Raw genomic sequence first — 16,766 nt, forward strand, 5'->3', positions numbered from 1 at the left:
GCACAAGCAAATTGTAAAGTGCTTCCTTTTTCAGGCAGGACTTTTTAAATAATTTGTTTAAATCCACCAAACCCTCAAATACTTCTGCTACATGGAAAAAATCATATAATTTAATCTTTAAACTGCACTAAAACCTTGTTTAAACTTCAACTAAGAACTGAAACAGTGTTTAGGTTTATTTACACCCAAAGTCACTTAGTGTGGACAAAATTGAACCTCGGTAATTCTTCTTGAAGGCATCTATTTGTGAATTAGTTGTTTAGTTAATCAACTCTAAATTCATACACTAACAATTTGAATTAAGACTCTTTATACCATGTAATTTTGTATGCAAATATTTTTCATTTATTTATTTCATATATCTAAAAATGAAGATAATGAACCACCACTCAATAACTGTATTTCATAAGTATTTATAGACATTTATATCAAACTTCATTTTTTTCTCTTATAAGGAAAAAAATCTCATGTAATAAAATGCCATTTCTTCAATACAGATGAATGGCACTTTCTACAGTAACTTTATATATGAGTAAATCATGTGGACTTACAGAACCGAGCAAAATATTACCTGTAAAATTACTTTCACTGGTCTGAGTTCATCCTTAATAGTATTTTCAAGATTGAAGATATCTGAAAAAAATGATGGATTCAGTTTCATTTCTGGAATTAGTGTGTTTCAGTGCTGCAGTCACCAAGCTCAGTTCTGATCCTCAAACTAGTTTGAATTTCTTAAGGGGAATTTTCACAAAGAGCAGAATCCGGCAGTGAGTGGGGCAGAGATAGTAATTTACAAATCAAGAAATGAGCACAAAACAGTGCTAGCAATTAAAGCTCAATTAGCTGGAAACTTGTTGTGTCATCATCATTAGAGAGTTTATAAGAACAGTAAAGAAAATTCTGTGACTTATGGCCTCATTGCTGTTGGCTTTACACTGTAGCCTGAGGTAGCATTTGCTCATACACGATCCTTTTCTGGAAGGAACAAGAAGTGCAAAATCTTGCCAACAAGAGTGATGATCTCTTTCAGGGTAGACTCATTTGTTAATCATGAAGATGGCAAAAATAGAGTCAACTATTTTGTCCTGTTGCAAAAAGTAAAATTGTCATTTTAGTCATAGTTAAGAGAACAGCAACTGCAGCAGTTGACATGAGCTCATCTGAATAGTGTTTTATATGTTATCTACTAAATGAGGTATCTAGATCATCTAGATAATGAGTTATCCACATAAACAAGCAAATAAAAAATAGCAATACATGTAAGAAAAATTACCAACATTACAAAAATAAAGTTCTTAAGAATAATTACAGTTTAATTCAGTATCTATCTCTTCCAATAGAAACTTAAGGGCAAAATTGGCAGAATTCAGCTTTGAGTAGAAGGTTTCATGGTAATACAGAAAGGGAAACCTTACTTATACCTTCCCTAGTGAGAGCTCGTCCTCAGTAGCTCATCCACTCTGCTCTACATTGATGTTTTCAGCTTATTACAATTCTGCTGGGAGACTGTTTAGCATGAGAGTGGGTGGTGATATGCGGTGCTTTTCCCTTTTGGATTCTCTTAAGACTAAGAAAAACTTACTGTGTCTTTGATCAGTCTTGATTCATGTCCAAATGACAGCCCTCTATCATTCAGAATTCATTCATTTGTGTCACATCTTCATCTTCCCACTGACATTAATATCTGCACATTAACATTCAAGAAAACTAACCTAATACTTGCACAGGCTTTGTGTGTGCCACATCAGAAGTTTGACAAATGTTAAATTCACTTACACAAAAGTACTTATCCTTCTCTTTCTGAAATTTCCCTCTTGTTTACAGAGCAGAATGCCCACTATCAGAGTCTTGACAGATGTTTTATTATCTTTAATACACACAAAATCAGAAACAGACAGACAGCACCTCCTTTCTCTCTGGCTGCTGCCCAATGAGAACAATGTCATGGATGTGGCCCAAGTTTTATTCTTCAGGGACAAGGAAAAACATGCCATGCATGAAACACAGCATCACCAAATGAAATAGTCAAATCACTTGAAGCTGCATGTCCTTAATATTTGCAGGACAAAATCTGAGCTGCAGCAGCAGATAAAGAGCAGAATGGGTTGCAGGTGTTGTTAATGACAAGTCCAAAATCACTTAGTGCAATTTGGAATAGAAGTCTATTAATCAAAGTCAGAAAGGACTTTCTAAAGAAAATTTAATTTAAATAATATGAATTCCAGTTACTATACCCAGCAAGCCCTTGCACCTTTTGGTAGGTCAGTGTGCAGTGGCAAGTGATGCATTCACTCAAAAGACTTTCTACATCTGTACTGGTTCTCAGATATGACCATAATTGATTCTCAAGGCTTCAATGCAAGAAGTTTGTGGATTTGCAAGAGATAATGATGATAAAGTGATTCACTAATGTCCACTATGAATAGCAACTAATTTTAACAACAAAAAATGTCAGAAGCATTCCAATATAACACAATTCTTCACAGTGGCGTAGGTTAAGCATAAGAAGAGTTTGCTGAGACACTCTGAAAGCTCTACCCAGGAGGATTTTCAAAGCTCAACTGGATGACACCTTGCACAATTGATGTAACTGTGAAGCTAGCCTGATTTGAGCTGGGAGTTGGTAAAGATGACCTGCTGAGATCCCATTCAACTTTTTTTTCCTATAAGTCCTATGATCTACTTTTCTAGTGAGAAATACTGAACAAGTTTTAAAATAAAAGAAAGCAACAAATTGAAGAAAGGGATTCTATGTAGAGAAGTAGGTATGTGTGAAAAGCAAAAATTTTTATTCTTAATTTCCAATGGAAATAACACAATTCAGTGTCAAAAATAACCTGTTGATAATGGCTACATCTGAAACAGAAGTTGAAATAGCTACAAACAGAAAAGAACAGTATGTACTGATGCAAAAGTTGAAGTGGTGAGCACAAACCAGAAAGAATTCATAAATTCATTCCTATTCAATATCTGAGGAAACAAAGGAAATCTGCAAAGCTGAAAAAATACTTCTGTAATGGGTGAAAGGAGAAATCTGCATGTTGCAAACTGCACATAGAACTCTGCTTGTGAATGAAAACATAGAAATTGAGTGAATATATGTGATAAAAGCATGAACAATTAAGAATTAAGGTGAAAGATAACACCTCAATAAAAAAGATGAAATTTCACTCAAGTGGGTGAATAATGGAAAGAATACCATGAACTGCATCAAACTGGGAAAAATCTGTAATTTATATAAATTTTGGGACTTAAATGAAGAATAATATAAGGAAAAATGGCTCAGAACTTCTGTTTTCTCTGTTAAACCAAGACTTACTTCTCACAAACATTTTGAAGACCAAGCATACCTAGATAATATTTAAATGCAGAGACAGAAAGAATTAATAACAGGAGAACAAACCAAGAACAAATTCTAGCACATATCTGTATGTAAACAGTTTTCTGTTTTAGTCAATGACAACCAATTCTTTTCTATATTTCATCTCCCAGAACTTCCAGTGAAAATGCAAAATCAAAAGAAAAGAACGGGCTTTAGGAAAATTAGAAATAAGAGAAACAATTTCTGTAATCTGCTCATTTAGCAAGATTTTTGTAGTTTCTTTCTTTCCTCTGCTGTTTGATAATCTGCTCTTCTTCAAGTGGCCAAAGCATTTGCAGAAAGAGCAAATTTCTTCATCAGCTCACCAGAATGTTGAGCATCAGCTGCTAAAAGTGTCAGTTTCAGATCTTGACTTGTAGTCAAGCATCATTTTGTTGGTTTTCATGAAAATGATGCATTTTTCAGCCAAGAAAAAACTTGTCTCAATATATCCTCCTTGGAAGATGTTGGGAAACCTGCAAGCTTGACCACAGCAGGACCATACATATTGTTCAGGAGATAAACTGAATGGAAACAGAGATGGATAACAACATCTGTCAACAAAAGTCTGCATGAAGTTCTTGGAGTACTGGAAGTGAGTAAGCACTTACTCTAACTGCAGATTAAGCCATTTCTTTGTCTCTCCATAGTTGTAACCATTACCTTATTTGAAGTAGATATGTAATCCAGTCCTGCCCCCTTCAGTATGCATAAGTACTTTCTCCCATACACCTCAGGCTATGTAGAATTAGGTGAAGACAGAGGCCAAAAAGGTATGTAGGCCAATTTCTTTTATGTGGGATGTGTTATTTAATTCACCTGATGTGTTCTCAGGGCAATTGCTGTGTTTCAGATATCTTGATCTAATAAATCTTTATGTATGATTTGCCTTGACCTACTGTTTCAGCAAAAGATTTATGCTGTAGGTGAAATACAAATCTTATCAAGTGCATTCACTTCTTAAGTGTGCATAGCCTTATTAAGGCATTATTGCCAGCTACAAGGTATTGGCAATAATCTTGAACATTCATTAGATGTTCATAACTAAACAGCTCTAACATATCAGTTGATTGCTACCAATTAACAAGTTTGCAAGGGCTAAGATTTCAAAATTTTGAATAGCAATATTAAACGATTTCATGAGTGTCGCAGGCTTGGCCTAGCTGTTACCAACCCTGGACTGGCCCCCTTTCCCCCTCCCAGAACTCTTCCAGCAAAGGAAAGAAAATAAGCTGAAAAGAAACGAACTCAAAAGACACTGAACTGAATAAAAAGAATAAATTATATTTTCTAACATTCACAACCACACTGTATACACAGTACATAGGATCCCACCCCCAGGGGAAAGGGAAAGGGAAAAAGGGGACAGATTAACCAGAAAATTGGGAAGAAACAAACCCAAACAAAAAAAACCAAATGAAACAGACAAACACAATTAAAAACCTCAAGGAAGGGGAACAAGCATGAAACAATCTCACCCAGGACAAGAAAACCACCAACAACCAGAGGGATCAGACTCCAACACCTCCCACCAGCTCCCCGGCCAATAGAAAGAGTGAGAGCCTAAACCCCTCCTCCCCTGCTACGTGGAAGACACGTGTGGAATACTTGTAACTTCCTTAGATACAATGGTTACTGAGGAAGTCATGGGTCAAATCATTACAATGAGATTTATAATTACAAAGGTAAAGTAAGTGTCCAACTTAAATGGTTTTTTTGTTAGAACTTTTAAAAAAACTCACACACTAGTAGTAAGATTATCATGTATTCCTTTTACACAGAATAGCCACTACATTGAGAAAATAATTAGTTGGTGTTCTGCTGTTTTGCAGTACTGTCCTCTGTCATAATATATACTAAATATTTCACTGAATGTAAGCATTTTTATTTTAGTGTTTGGTGAGGTTGGGCATTTTTTTTCTCTTACCATACTTGTGATTCATACATATGTTTAGGAAGCTCTCTTTGGTTTTTTTTTTCACTATGCACCTTCAAAGTATAGACAAGGAAGGAATACTTATATACAATTCACAACCAGAGAACAAAGTGTAGGTATTTTAGGCTTTTGTTTGCACAACAGGTACCTCTTATAACTGGTTGCTGAGATGAACAGGGAGGCCTTAATATTTTGTTCTTTCTTTATTTTTAGTATGTCTTATTCTCACTGGCTGTATATTCGATTACAATTTTAGGCATTCAACTTTAGCCAGTATAGCTACATCTTAACTCATAGCATAAATCTAATCCAAATTAGATGAGTAACTACAGAAAAGTTAGGAATAAATCCTCTTCTTCTGGACAGCACATGGCCCTTTCAATAACACAAGGATCCTTTCTTTCTCTAAAATCCCGTGCTTTACATGATGCATGCACTTCAATTTCAGCAAAGAAAGAAAGCAGGAGTCTTGCACATTATACAGTCTTCTATTATCTTCAAAGCTGATCTAATTTATTCATTATAAGTGAAGCAGAAGCCTGACAGAAAAACATGACATCTGATGATCTAATTAATATAATCACTTCCTAATAACAAGGTTTTCCAAGTTCAGAGTTTACTTTTATCATCTTTAGTGCAAATAAATTTAATAGATCAAATGTTGACATGAATTCACAGAACTGGTGATCTAACCAAAGCATTTTTAGCAAGTCATGAATTTCCTTCTTGAAGTCTAATCTTGGAGAAAAAGTATTGCATTTTTTTCTCTTTCAGAACATGAGCTGAAAGCAAAATGAAGCAAACATATACAGAACTGTAGTTATCGCTTTCAGCTGTGATTTTTGCCCACTTGGTGATGTGCACTAAGTGAAAAAGTATGGAATAACCTCTAACAAAACAGAGGAACTGAATTATTTTTAACTTCAAGTAGTCTTTAACAGAAAGGGTTGTACTCAAGCTCAGTATGCTAATGTGGCAGCCAGCCTTTTAAATTGTATCGGGCACAAACATTACACATTAGATACTTCTTGGATGCCTACTCATCTTCTGAAACTTAGTTACACCACATTTCCAACTCTGCCCAGGTTTAACCAAGCAAAGTATTTGCAATATGAATACATTCCACTAACAGAAAATTCTGGGGAGAACATTTACTTTGTTATCCATATATTCCCTGGAATGTCCAAACTCATCATCTTTACTCAAAAAGATCCACATAGTATTCAAGAAGTGACTGTTATGAAATTATACTATAACCAAACCAATATTAAGTTAGTTTATTCCAAGCAAGAAAATATGTTTATTCCAGCTAACTCTTTGTGTCATTTAACCCCAGCCATCAATTAACCCCCGCCATCAATCAACCCCCACAGAGCCACTCATTCATTCCTGAATACCAGCTTCTGCTGATTATGTTTTCATAAGAGGTTCTACATATGCTTTATAAAATTGTAAGAACAAGATATGCAGTTAGTGAACCCTTCCTATGGTAGTAGACTTCCATGGTAGGCCACTGGTCTTCATCATCTTGACAATCAGATACACAGAGATGTAGTCCAAAAACCTGTGCAGGTAGTTCCTAACATACAATAATTAATTTCTCAAATTCTGATGCTTCATGCTCCTTGTTTTTCCTCAATTTAGGTTTTTATTGCCTAGAGCAGTTAAATACAGATTCTCCAGCTTTTTTAAAGTCTGAAATTTTGTATGTTTATAGTCTTTCTCAAGACTTAGATTTGTCTGGTTTTGTACTGGTTTAAAGGTAAATTGGCAGGAGAAATGAACCCAACACAAAAGAGATTATAAGACAGTTACAATTTAATAAAAATATTACAATAAATGCAATGACACAAAAAGAAATTGGTTGTAACCCACAAAACCCCAGAAGTATAACCCAGCACCCCCAGACACAAACAGAATGGTGTTCATTGGCCCCTGTGCTGAGACCCATGTGGTTCCCCTGTGTCCAAAGGAAAAGCAAGGGTAAAACTTGTTGGTGCAGATGTTGGTTGCAGTCTGGTCAAGAGTGGTGGTCACAGTCCTGTTGAGGTTCTGGTCCTCCTCTGGATCCGATGAGTGGTACCAGAAGTCCCCAAGGCCCAAGATTATATACCCTCAGGTTCGGGTGGGAATGCCCAGTACCTCACCCAGGGTGTGTAGTTCCACAATGGGTGGTCTAACTCTGTGAGTCATAGAGTATTTTTGGAACTGTTGATGGCCCTTAGCAGACATGACCCCTCAGAGTGGATGTGGAAGTGCTAACACCTCCCCAGAGGGGAGTTATCACAGCTTCTTTAACACCCAGCTTGTAACCTGAGGGCTCAGGTGTACCCTGGGCAGCTACTGCAAATGGTCCATTGTTAAAAGTTCATGAGAAATTACATAGAAGGTTTAGAATACACAGCTTTGATCACACCCACACAGTGATAAACTTGTCCCAGCTGCTGAAATGGCCAGTTTTATACAAACTTTTTATGAAATTATAAACTATGCATAGATTCTCCTAGTCCTTAGTCTCCACAGTAATGTCAGTTTCTGCTAGAAGCTACAATACAGATCTTTTGATTCCACATATAAGGCATATCAAAGAAACAATGGGCAGAAACTGATGTATAGGAAGTTTTCCACCTGAATATGAGGAGGAGCTTCTTTATGGTGTGACTGACCATGAACTGGAACAGACTGCCCAGAAAGACTGTGGAGTCTCCCTTACTGGAGAGGCTGAAGAACCATCCAGATGTGATCTCATGCCATGTGCTCTGGGATGACCCTGACTGAGCAGGGAGGTTGGACCAGATGGCTCATGTGGTCCCTTCCAAGGAGGATGACCAACTCTGTGATACTGTGATTGTCTTTATTCACAAGAGCAGACATTGGCAAAGGATGCATTAATACTTTACTTGCATGAAGAAACTAGATTTTGTACAGCACTGTGTGTTAATAACCAGATTTTCTCAACTTTGGATAGCAACACATATATCTGTCTCTTGAGCACTGAACTACACTACCTTATACTAGCAACTTGGGTGACAATAAAAAAGTATTCACAATAGATGTTTGTTGTGCATCTGTAAGGATGATTACATTAGAGAAAGCCTGCAGGAAAATCAGAACAGCCTTATTTATTCAAACAAAGAACAATTTGCAGCAAAGATTCTAATATCATGCTGATATTGTAAAGTTTTTATATGTGATGAAACTGTTTGATCTTTTCCTTTCAAATTGCTCTTTTGTCAAACCTCAGCCACATATTCTGGATTTTCTGTTGGAATACAGGTCTCATCTGTACTACTTACTTTTCTGAGGCATGAAACCCTTCCCTTCATTCTGTTGGTCTTCAAAAGTTTGATTTGGACATTTTGTGTTTAAAATACTCCAAACCCTACACAACCTGATTTTATCTCAAGAGAGAAGGAAAGACCAGAAGAATATTTTTTCATCTTTCTACATTATCTTCTATCCAGTAGCATTCCCTTGTACTAAACTGTTGTTACTATGGATGGTATATAGCGTAATAGCATTACTTTATTTCTAGATAACACGAAGAGCTGTGCAGTGTCTGATTACCTGAAGCACAAAAGGAACATTAGTCCTAACAAGTAGGACAGGGAAGGGAAAATGATTATTTAAAAAATCTTGAAAGTAAATATTTTTAATGAAACAACTGAGGAAATACTAAGGTAAAATAACAATCAAAGATGCTGATACATAGATGAACTCTGCTCTGTTATTCAGATATCCTTGCGTATGATAGACAAGTATTATCAGTCTACAAGGTTGTCTTGCACAGAAAACACTTTTAGAGAGACAAGAAAGCATTTACTCTTGTTTTCAAGAAAGGCAAATAATTCTGTTATTTATACACCACCTGACATGTCTTCAAGACAGGTTGATTTTAGAATTCAGTATACTGATGATCAGCACTACACATGGGCATTTATAAACAAATAAACAAAAACCCCCTAACCAAACAATCAAGCTTTAAGTGTTTTATTTAATGCATTCTCTATGCCAATATAAAGTGTATATATATATACACATATGTTATATTTGGAAAACAAACAACATGATGGCATTTGTATTCCCTAAGTTCATAAACTATTAAAATGCCCACTGCCAACAAAAATATTGATACTTAAGTAATTTTCATTCAAGGAATAACTTGGGATTTTGAGTGAGACTTTTCTATGTGCTACATATTATTTAAAAGAAAAAAAAAAAAAAAGAAGAAAAATTTTTACCAAAATAATTAGTGAAATGATCACTGAAGAAAAGTAATATTGTCTCTACATCTCTAAACTTCAGAATAATATAAACATCATGCACTAAGCAGAATTTCCATTTGCTTCAAAATTTCACCAGGTGCTGCACCACTTACATTACATTTGCTAATCTGTGATCTGTAGCCTCTGATCTGGATATACATGCAGCAACTGAGTCAGAGCACCTACAGTTCTTCTCAGTTGCAAGAAATAATTTCTCAAAGTGTGTGAGACATGGTGGTGTAGTTTGGAATTATTATGTAAATTCTCTCCCCTGACACTAACTGCCCATGCCAGTAGTTAACAAAAAAGTAGTTAACTGCTGATCACTTGGGCGGGGGGCAGGTTTTGTCTCTTTTGTTCTTGGGGACTACACACGGCTGGGAGTTGTTGGGTGTGTGTGGGGGGGGTTGACGAGAAGCCAGCTCGCTGCTCCTGCCTGCCCCGGGACTGCTTCTCGCCAGCTCGCTGCTCCTGCCTGCCCCGGGACTGCTTCTCGCCAGCTCGCTGCTACTACCTGCCCCAGGACTGCTTCTAGCCGCTCGCTGCCGCTGCCTGCCCGGGACTGCCGGGTTGTGACATTGACACTAAGTATAACTTTCCTGCCGGAGGAAAACCTGCTGGGGTTTTTTTGTTGTTGTTGGTTTTTTTTCTTTCTCTTGTGGTGTTGGGAAAGTGGTTTGCACTAGCCTGTTTACAGATATATATATATATATATATATATATAGCAGTTAAGAACAGTTATCCTTCTTATATTAGAATTCCTTTTTTCTTAAATTTGATAAAGAGTGGCGTGATTATTGTGAAGGAGGCCCCCTCCCCCGCTTGTGGGTAAACATTTTGGGGGTTTTTTCCCCTCAAACCAAGACACATGGGACTATAATATTAATTATTGGCTCGGACCAACTCAAGTGTGTATGGAGGGGAAGGGACAGGTAGAATTTCATGAAGATGGAACGGAGTGGGGCCCTGCCCCAATCCAGCACCTTGGAGCCCCCTTGGGCAGCCCCGGAGCAGCTGTCAGTCACTGGACACTGGGAGCACAACCCCACACTGCACCCCCTGGAGCCCCTAACCCCACGCCAGAATGGCTGGCGGACCTACCTTGGGAGGAAGGTGGCCACAGGGAGCGAGAGCAGATAAAAAGGGTGACGTGCAGCCATCATGTGGCTGTGAGCCTACCATGTGGACATGTGGAATCTGGAGTTGCACAGGACTCAGGGTGGTAGCAATAATTCTGTCTTTTTCTTTTTCTCATTCTTTACTTCTTCTAATCTCCTTTCTTGATATTTTGGGTAACTTAAAACTGCATTTCGCTAAGTTAAATGGGTTAGCATGTGCTGAGTCAATGCTTTGTCAAATACTTATTTCTTTTTTCTTTTGGTTGGATGTCACCCTTTAAACTTGTGCTAAGTTTCCTTATATTCTAAAATTTGCTAGTGAAATGTGTTATTTGGCCTTCTGAGAAAATGTGTGTAGTATCTTCTCCCATGCTCCCTCTCAAGGTATTAAATGAATAGAAGAACTTCTACTAAGTTCATCAGGTGAATATTTGGAGCCTTGTATATTTTTCACACCACTTGCATAAAAAAGCATAAGGCCATACTGTCACTCTGGTCTGCATCTATATAACAACTTTGAAGTATTTACTTTAACTCTTCTTCATTTATCATTTATTTTGTTCCATCAGAATAATTAATAAAAGGGAATTAATGGAGAAAACTCCATCCAATAAAGCAAGGTAGAGAGTTGTTACTCATAATAAGATTATTTGCTGCAAGTAAGTCAGACTTATTTGGCCAGTCAAAAGCTGAATTTCAAACCATAAAAGCTGCAGTATCCTGCAATTGAATTGAGGGAAATTATGTGCTCAAGCAAAATGTAATTGACATGGATCACTTAGCAACAGAAAGTTAGAGTACTTCAATTTGCAGAAAGGAAAAGGGCCTTGATTCTTGACATAGAAAGGCACCAAAGGAATTTTACTTACTTAGGGGTCAGGAGGCATAGAGGTCCTTGACAGTTCAAGTGATTATTTTTTCCCCTAGTTGTGCTACTCAATTCATCTAGAAGTTATTTTCTTCCCCATCTCCAAAGCTAGAAAGAACACTGCTCTCAGAACAAAAACTACAGCCACAAAGCTTGAATACAGAAGATGGACCAAGACAAGAGGCTTAGTACTTAACATGAGCATGCTGATGATTTATCTAGTAAACACAGAATGACAAAAATTAATGTCACAAGTCTGAACATAATATGATAGTATAAATGAGAAAATCTGGAATCTCCACTGTCTTATAGCAGTAATAACACAAGAAAACGTACTAATTACCTGTTGTTTACAAGTAAAAGAATGACAACAAAAGCTGGTGAAGCTCATTAAATGCTAGCTGATCACCAGGAAGCCTTTACTGATTTACAAACTTTAGAAATCCTTGAATGCGCCTACACTAAGGAAGAGAAGGTAAACAGAGACAGAACAGATAAATTCAAGCCTGTTTTTTTCTCTCTTTGTGATTATTTATGGGGGAGAGGGAATCTTACTTTATTTATAGGTCTGCAGTTTTGGGGCAGCCAGTTTTTAGGTCCTGTGCTAGTGACCAGTGCAATCTGTGGATGATATTGTAACAGCCTGTTTTAACTGCCAATCTGTTTGCTATGATCTTTTTAGATCCAGCCAGCAGTGAGGGTGAGCATAAATTCCCAAAAGGCACAAGTAAAATGCAGACAGCCATCCACAATACTTCTGTACAGTACCTTTGATGGCGCCCATGTAAATATCAACAACATTTACACAGATATGAACAACACAGCCCCATCCTGTTTCCCTGTCTTCAGCAGACCAGCTTACTGATGGACACTTACACAACTTCACTCTTCATTTGCAGTCTCTCCTACATTTGCAGGTCCCAAGAACAGACCCATAGGTTAACACAGAGTCTGTGCCCAAACCTGTGGCTGAGGTCGTGAATCTTTTCCCTAACTGGGTTTAACCTTGAGTCTTCCAAGGTTCTGGTGTCCTTCCACTTGTCAGCTCATCCATCTTCAAGTGTGCTAGTGAGGCATCACCACAGAGACAGCAAGGTCACACAGAAAACAGTAAGCAATAGAGTTTAAGAAGGTAGGACTGCAGGGATGAGGCACAGAGCTCAGACAAACAGACATAGCAACCAGCAAACAAGTTAAAATGAGACTGTCTCCTTTTATCCTCCTCATTTACATTTTTCCATATTTGTTCCCCTCCAACCTATCTAGATGTCTCTCTTTCCCTGCCTTTGGCTCCACCCTTAACCATTACAGAGTAATTTTGCACATTCCCACATTGCCTCTATAGCATCCCATGATAAGTTTCACATGATTCCACAAGCCTCCTCAAATATTTCAGATATAAACTTTCCCCACTTATCAGTTACAAAATGTTGTTTGAGCATCTCCAAGTTTTTTAGTTGTTCTAGAGTTGCATTTCCTCAATGTGTGATCTGAGATCCACGCTTTGGTCTCCCTTATTTCCTGTGCCTTGGTGTGTGTGTATCTAGGTGGGGTTTATTCCTGTTTCTGCCTCTGTCTTTTGTTTTCATGTTGAATACCTGTTAACCATATGCACCCATAAACCACATGTGCTTACATTCAAAGTATCTACATATCCCTTATCTTCTGCATATCCATATACTTTCTAGTGTTTCCTGAAAAATGTACTTAACAACACTAAGCACTAACCAACCTTTGGTAAGTGCCTTGACATCTCAAGTCTGACATATAATCTTTAAGTACACCTTCCAGGTTTGTTGTCAGATGCCATGAAGCTCTTTGTAGGCCTTTGTGAACTCAAAGTCTGTGATTTGATATGGCACACTGACAATCCTGTAACACTCTTTTCTACAGAGTGTTTCACTAGAACAGTATTTTGTACAAGGATATGAAACAGGACATGGAGATACTACAAAGCAATAAGGTTTGCTTTAAGAAAGAACAACTATGATACATATCAAAAACAGGGGGAAGTAGCTAAACTAGGATATCTTTGGGTTGAATGCTAGAGAAAGCCATTAATCAGGTCTAATTGAAACAGTGTCAGAGCTATATAGTGGATTCAGGGCTACACTATTATCACTCCCATTGAGGATGCAGGCCTGTAACTAGTCTTGTGTTTTACTGACTCTCTACCACTTAGTGCCACTATTGGTTCTGTAGCACATCATTAATCAGAAATGAGCCAAGTCAGAATATCCTCTTTCATATAAGAAATGTGACTAACCCAAATTCATGCCCAATTTATAAACAGGCAAAGGAGAGTTTTTAGCAATTAAACATGAAATCTCTTATTCTGATTCCGCTCTCAGACAACTGTGATTCCCATCCCATACCCATAGTCATTCCCCAACTGAGCCCCACTAACCAAAATGACTGTGTGCTACTTTGCTGCCTACAGTTTCCCAGCTACTGATTTGTTTCATGCTACTCACTGAAATATTTCAGCCTCAGAATGAGAAAATTTGCTTCAGCATTCTAACATATTTAATTCCCAATACATTCCTAGCCCAACAAAAATATCCCATCACTGTCAGGATTTCAATCCTGAGGATCCTGCAACACTCCAAAATGTTATTATTACAGATTTATACCTTGCCACCCTCTACATAAGACAGCATGCATCCGAACACAGCCAAGAGCAATATATATCGATCAACAGGAAAGGCAATATTGGAACCTAAACAGAGGACTCATTTTCAGGTAACACTCAATACAAATTTTGTCTGACCATTAAAAAAGCAGGTATTTGTTCTGGATTTGCCAATGTCTTATATGAGAGGGTATCACTGAATAAGGTGTTGAAAAATGGGCTAATCTGCAAGTGCCTTTAACCCTCTGTGCTCCAGCTATAATTATGGATCTATATATAATGTACTTCACAAAAGCCAGTGTATAAATTGAGTGCTGGCTATCGCCTGCTTATGCCGATTTATTCCTAATCAGATACATGTTTCACTGTGCCTGTTTCAAAGGCACAGTCATCAACCTGAATTATTACCTTAATGATTTTGTGGAGCACTATAGTCCATTAGGATAATTGGAAACACATCCATATTTTAGCATGCATTCCTACACTATAGAAATACTCAGAACATTTAAGAAAAAAACCAAACAATGTTCTTTGTACCCATCACACACTCTGATTCAAAAATTGGATAAGGATCAGACACTGTACACTTTAACCTCAAATATCAGAGGATGGAACAGATTTCTTTTATCATAAAAAATCCTTTGTGAAACTGTAAAACACTGAAGAAAAGCTATTGTATAAAAAAATGTTTTGTTTTGCAACTCACCCCAATGTGATCACAAACTTGGAATCTTCATGCCAAAAAAATGTGTCGGCAGCTGTCAGAAGGCAGTAGCAGAAATGGGTTGCTCAGTAAAGGGAAGTGGCCTGACACCTGGGTGTGACAGCAAGCCTGAAAGAGCAGCACCCTCACTGACAAGGGCACAGACTCGTGGTACTCAGAGAAGCTGAGCAGAGTGAGCCTGAAGGTGATAACCAAGTTCAGCTTAAGACCAGTGATGTCCAGAGAAGTCCATGGTGATAAGGTGAATCTAAGGCCAGCCAGAAAGCCAAGCTGCAGCAAGACACATAGCCAGGTAAAGACCAGCTGCAACATTGCTCTGGCAGATCCCAATGGGGCGAGCCTGAGATTAAAAGCATTGCGCAAGTGAAGGGGACAAGTGCATATGAAGGCTTTGGAATTGTCTTGCTTAGACATCTAGCTAACTCAAGACCAGACAGATGCAGTATCAAATTTGGTCTGTAGACCAAGCAGTCAAAACAGAAGGATATGGAAGAAGGGTGTTCTATGCCCTGAGAGGTACAGTCAAGAATAGGATAATGTTATATTCCCAGTAATCTCTCTTTTAAGCTAAACAGACTATGACAGTAGTCTAAAAACTGTAGCAGATTATCCATTTAACATATCTTTGTCTTCTATAAACTACTTTTGTTATAAGGTGGAAGTGATGACAAAGCCTTTCAATCACTCTGGTCTTTCCTAAAAACCTCTAAACTATCTATTGAGCAACATCTGCTGTTTCTGGCTCAAATTTGGCAGGATACAGTATTTCCTAGTCATTCCAGTGACTGCTCCCCTAACAGAAACAAGAAACATAACAGCTTGGCAAGCTCCAGTTGATCCAAATGTGGTATTGGACACTTCAAGAGACTAGAAAGGGATACCGGAACCTGTGGTTTCTTAGTTTTTCCTTGGACCAGCACTACTAACAGTTAATATTAGCATACCATTAACATAAAGCCAAATAATCTTTATTAATGTAGAGATCAATCCCTTAAGGTCATACATATCAGAAGATAGTGAAATGAAAAAACATTTGCTTTAAATACTCTTCTGCCATTGGAATCAATATTAACATTGTCCCTTGAGTTGGGATTCAGTCAACCTAAGAAGCTCCTCAAGCAATAATTTCCTCTGTCTTTTTATTACCTACACAGCATAAATGTTCCAGAGTGGTCCAGGCAATCTGTTCACTCATACTGCTTTCAGCTCTTTGACCTTTTCATAGCAACTACTTAGGCTGTTATGCTTAAAAATTCTGACATCATTGGGCTGCAGCCTTTGATTTCCCTCTGGCATTCATATTGCACTTTATGATTTTTTTGTGGGTTCAGAGCTCCATAGGTGAAATCAACCATAAAGGAGTTGGTTTAATTCTGTTTTTACAGTCTAACTAAACACTGTGTTTTTCCTAGGTTTAAATTTGTGCCGTAGTAGAAATTGCAATGTCACTTGTGCTTTAGAAGCACTACCCATGATGAACTGAAATAGGATGTAAATAATGTCTCTAAATGCATCTAGCAATGAAACTACTCCATCTAAGAACAAACAAACAAAAGAAGCCAAGAAAGATTTTAACAAATAAAATGTCATACTGCTAACCATCACTGCACTCAGGTACCAGAAAAGACTCTCAGGGGAAGAAGCAACAGCAAAATACTGCATTGCTTTTTGAGAAGATCATCAATGAATGTATTAAAACAAACATATGACTGCATAATAGGTACTGGACTTGAATGATGTGAAATTTTTGAGTTCTATCCAACTGAAATATCAAATAATTATGTTCTGAATTTCTGACAATTTTACTGGAAGATAGAGTCCTAAGCAAATACCAGGCAAAGAGTGCAGGGGCTTGTCCTATA

This window comes from Pithys albifrons, chromosome 4 (assembly GCF_047495875.1).
Source record: "Pithys albifrons albifrons isolate INPA30051 chromosome 4, PitAlb_v1, whole genome shotgun sequence".
Classification (NCBI taxonomy): domain Eukaryota; kingdom Metazoa; phylum Chordata; class Aves; order Passeriformes; family Thamnophilidae; genus Pithys; species Pithys albifrons.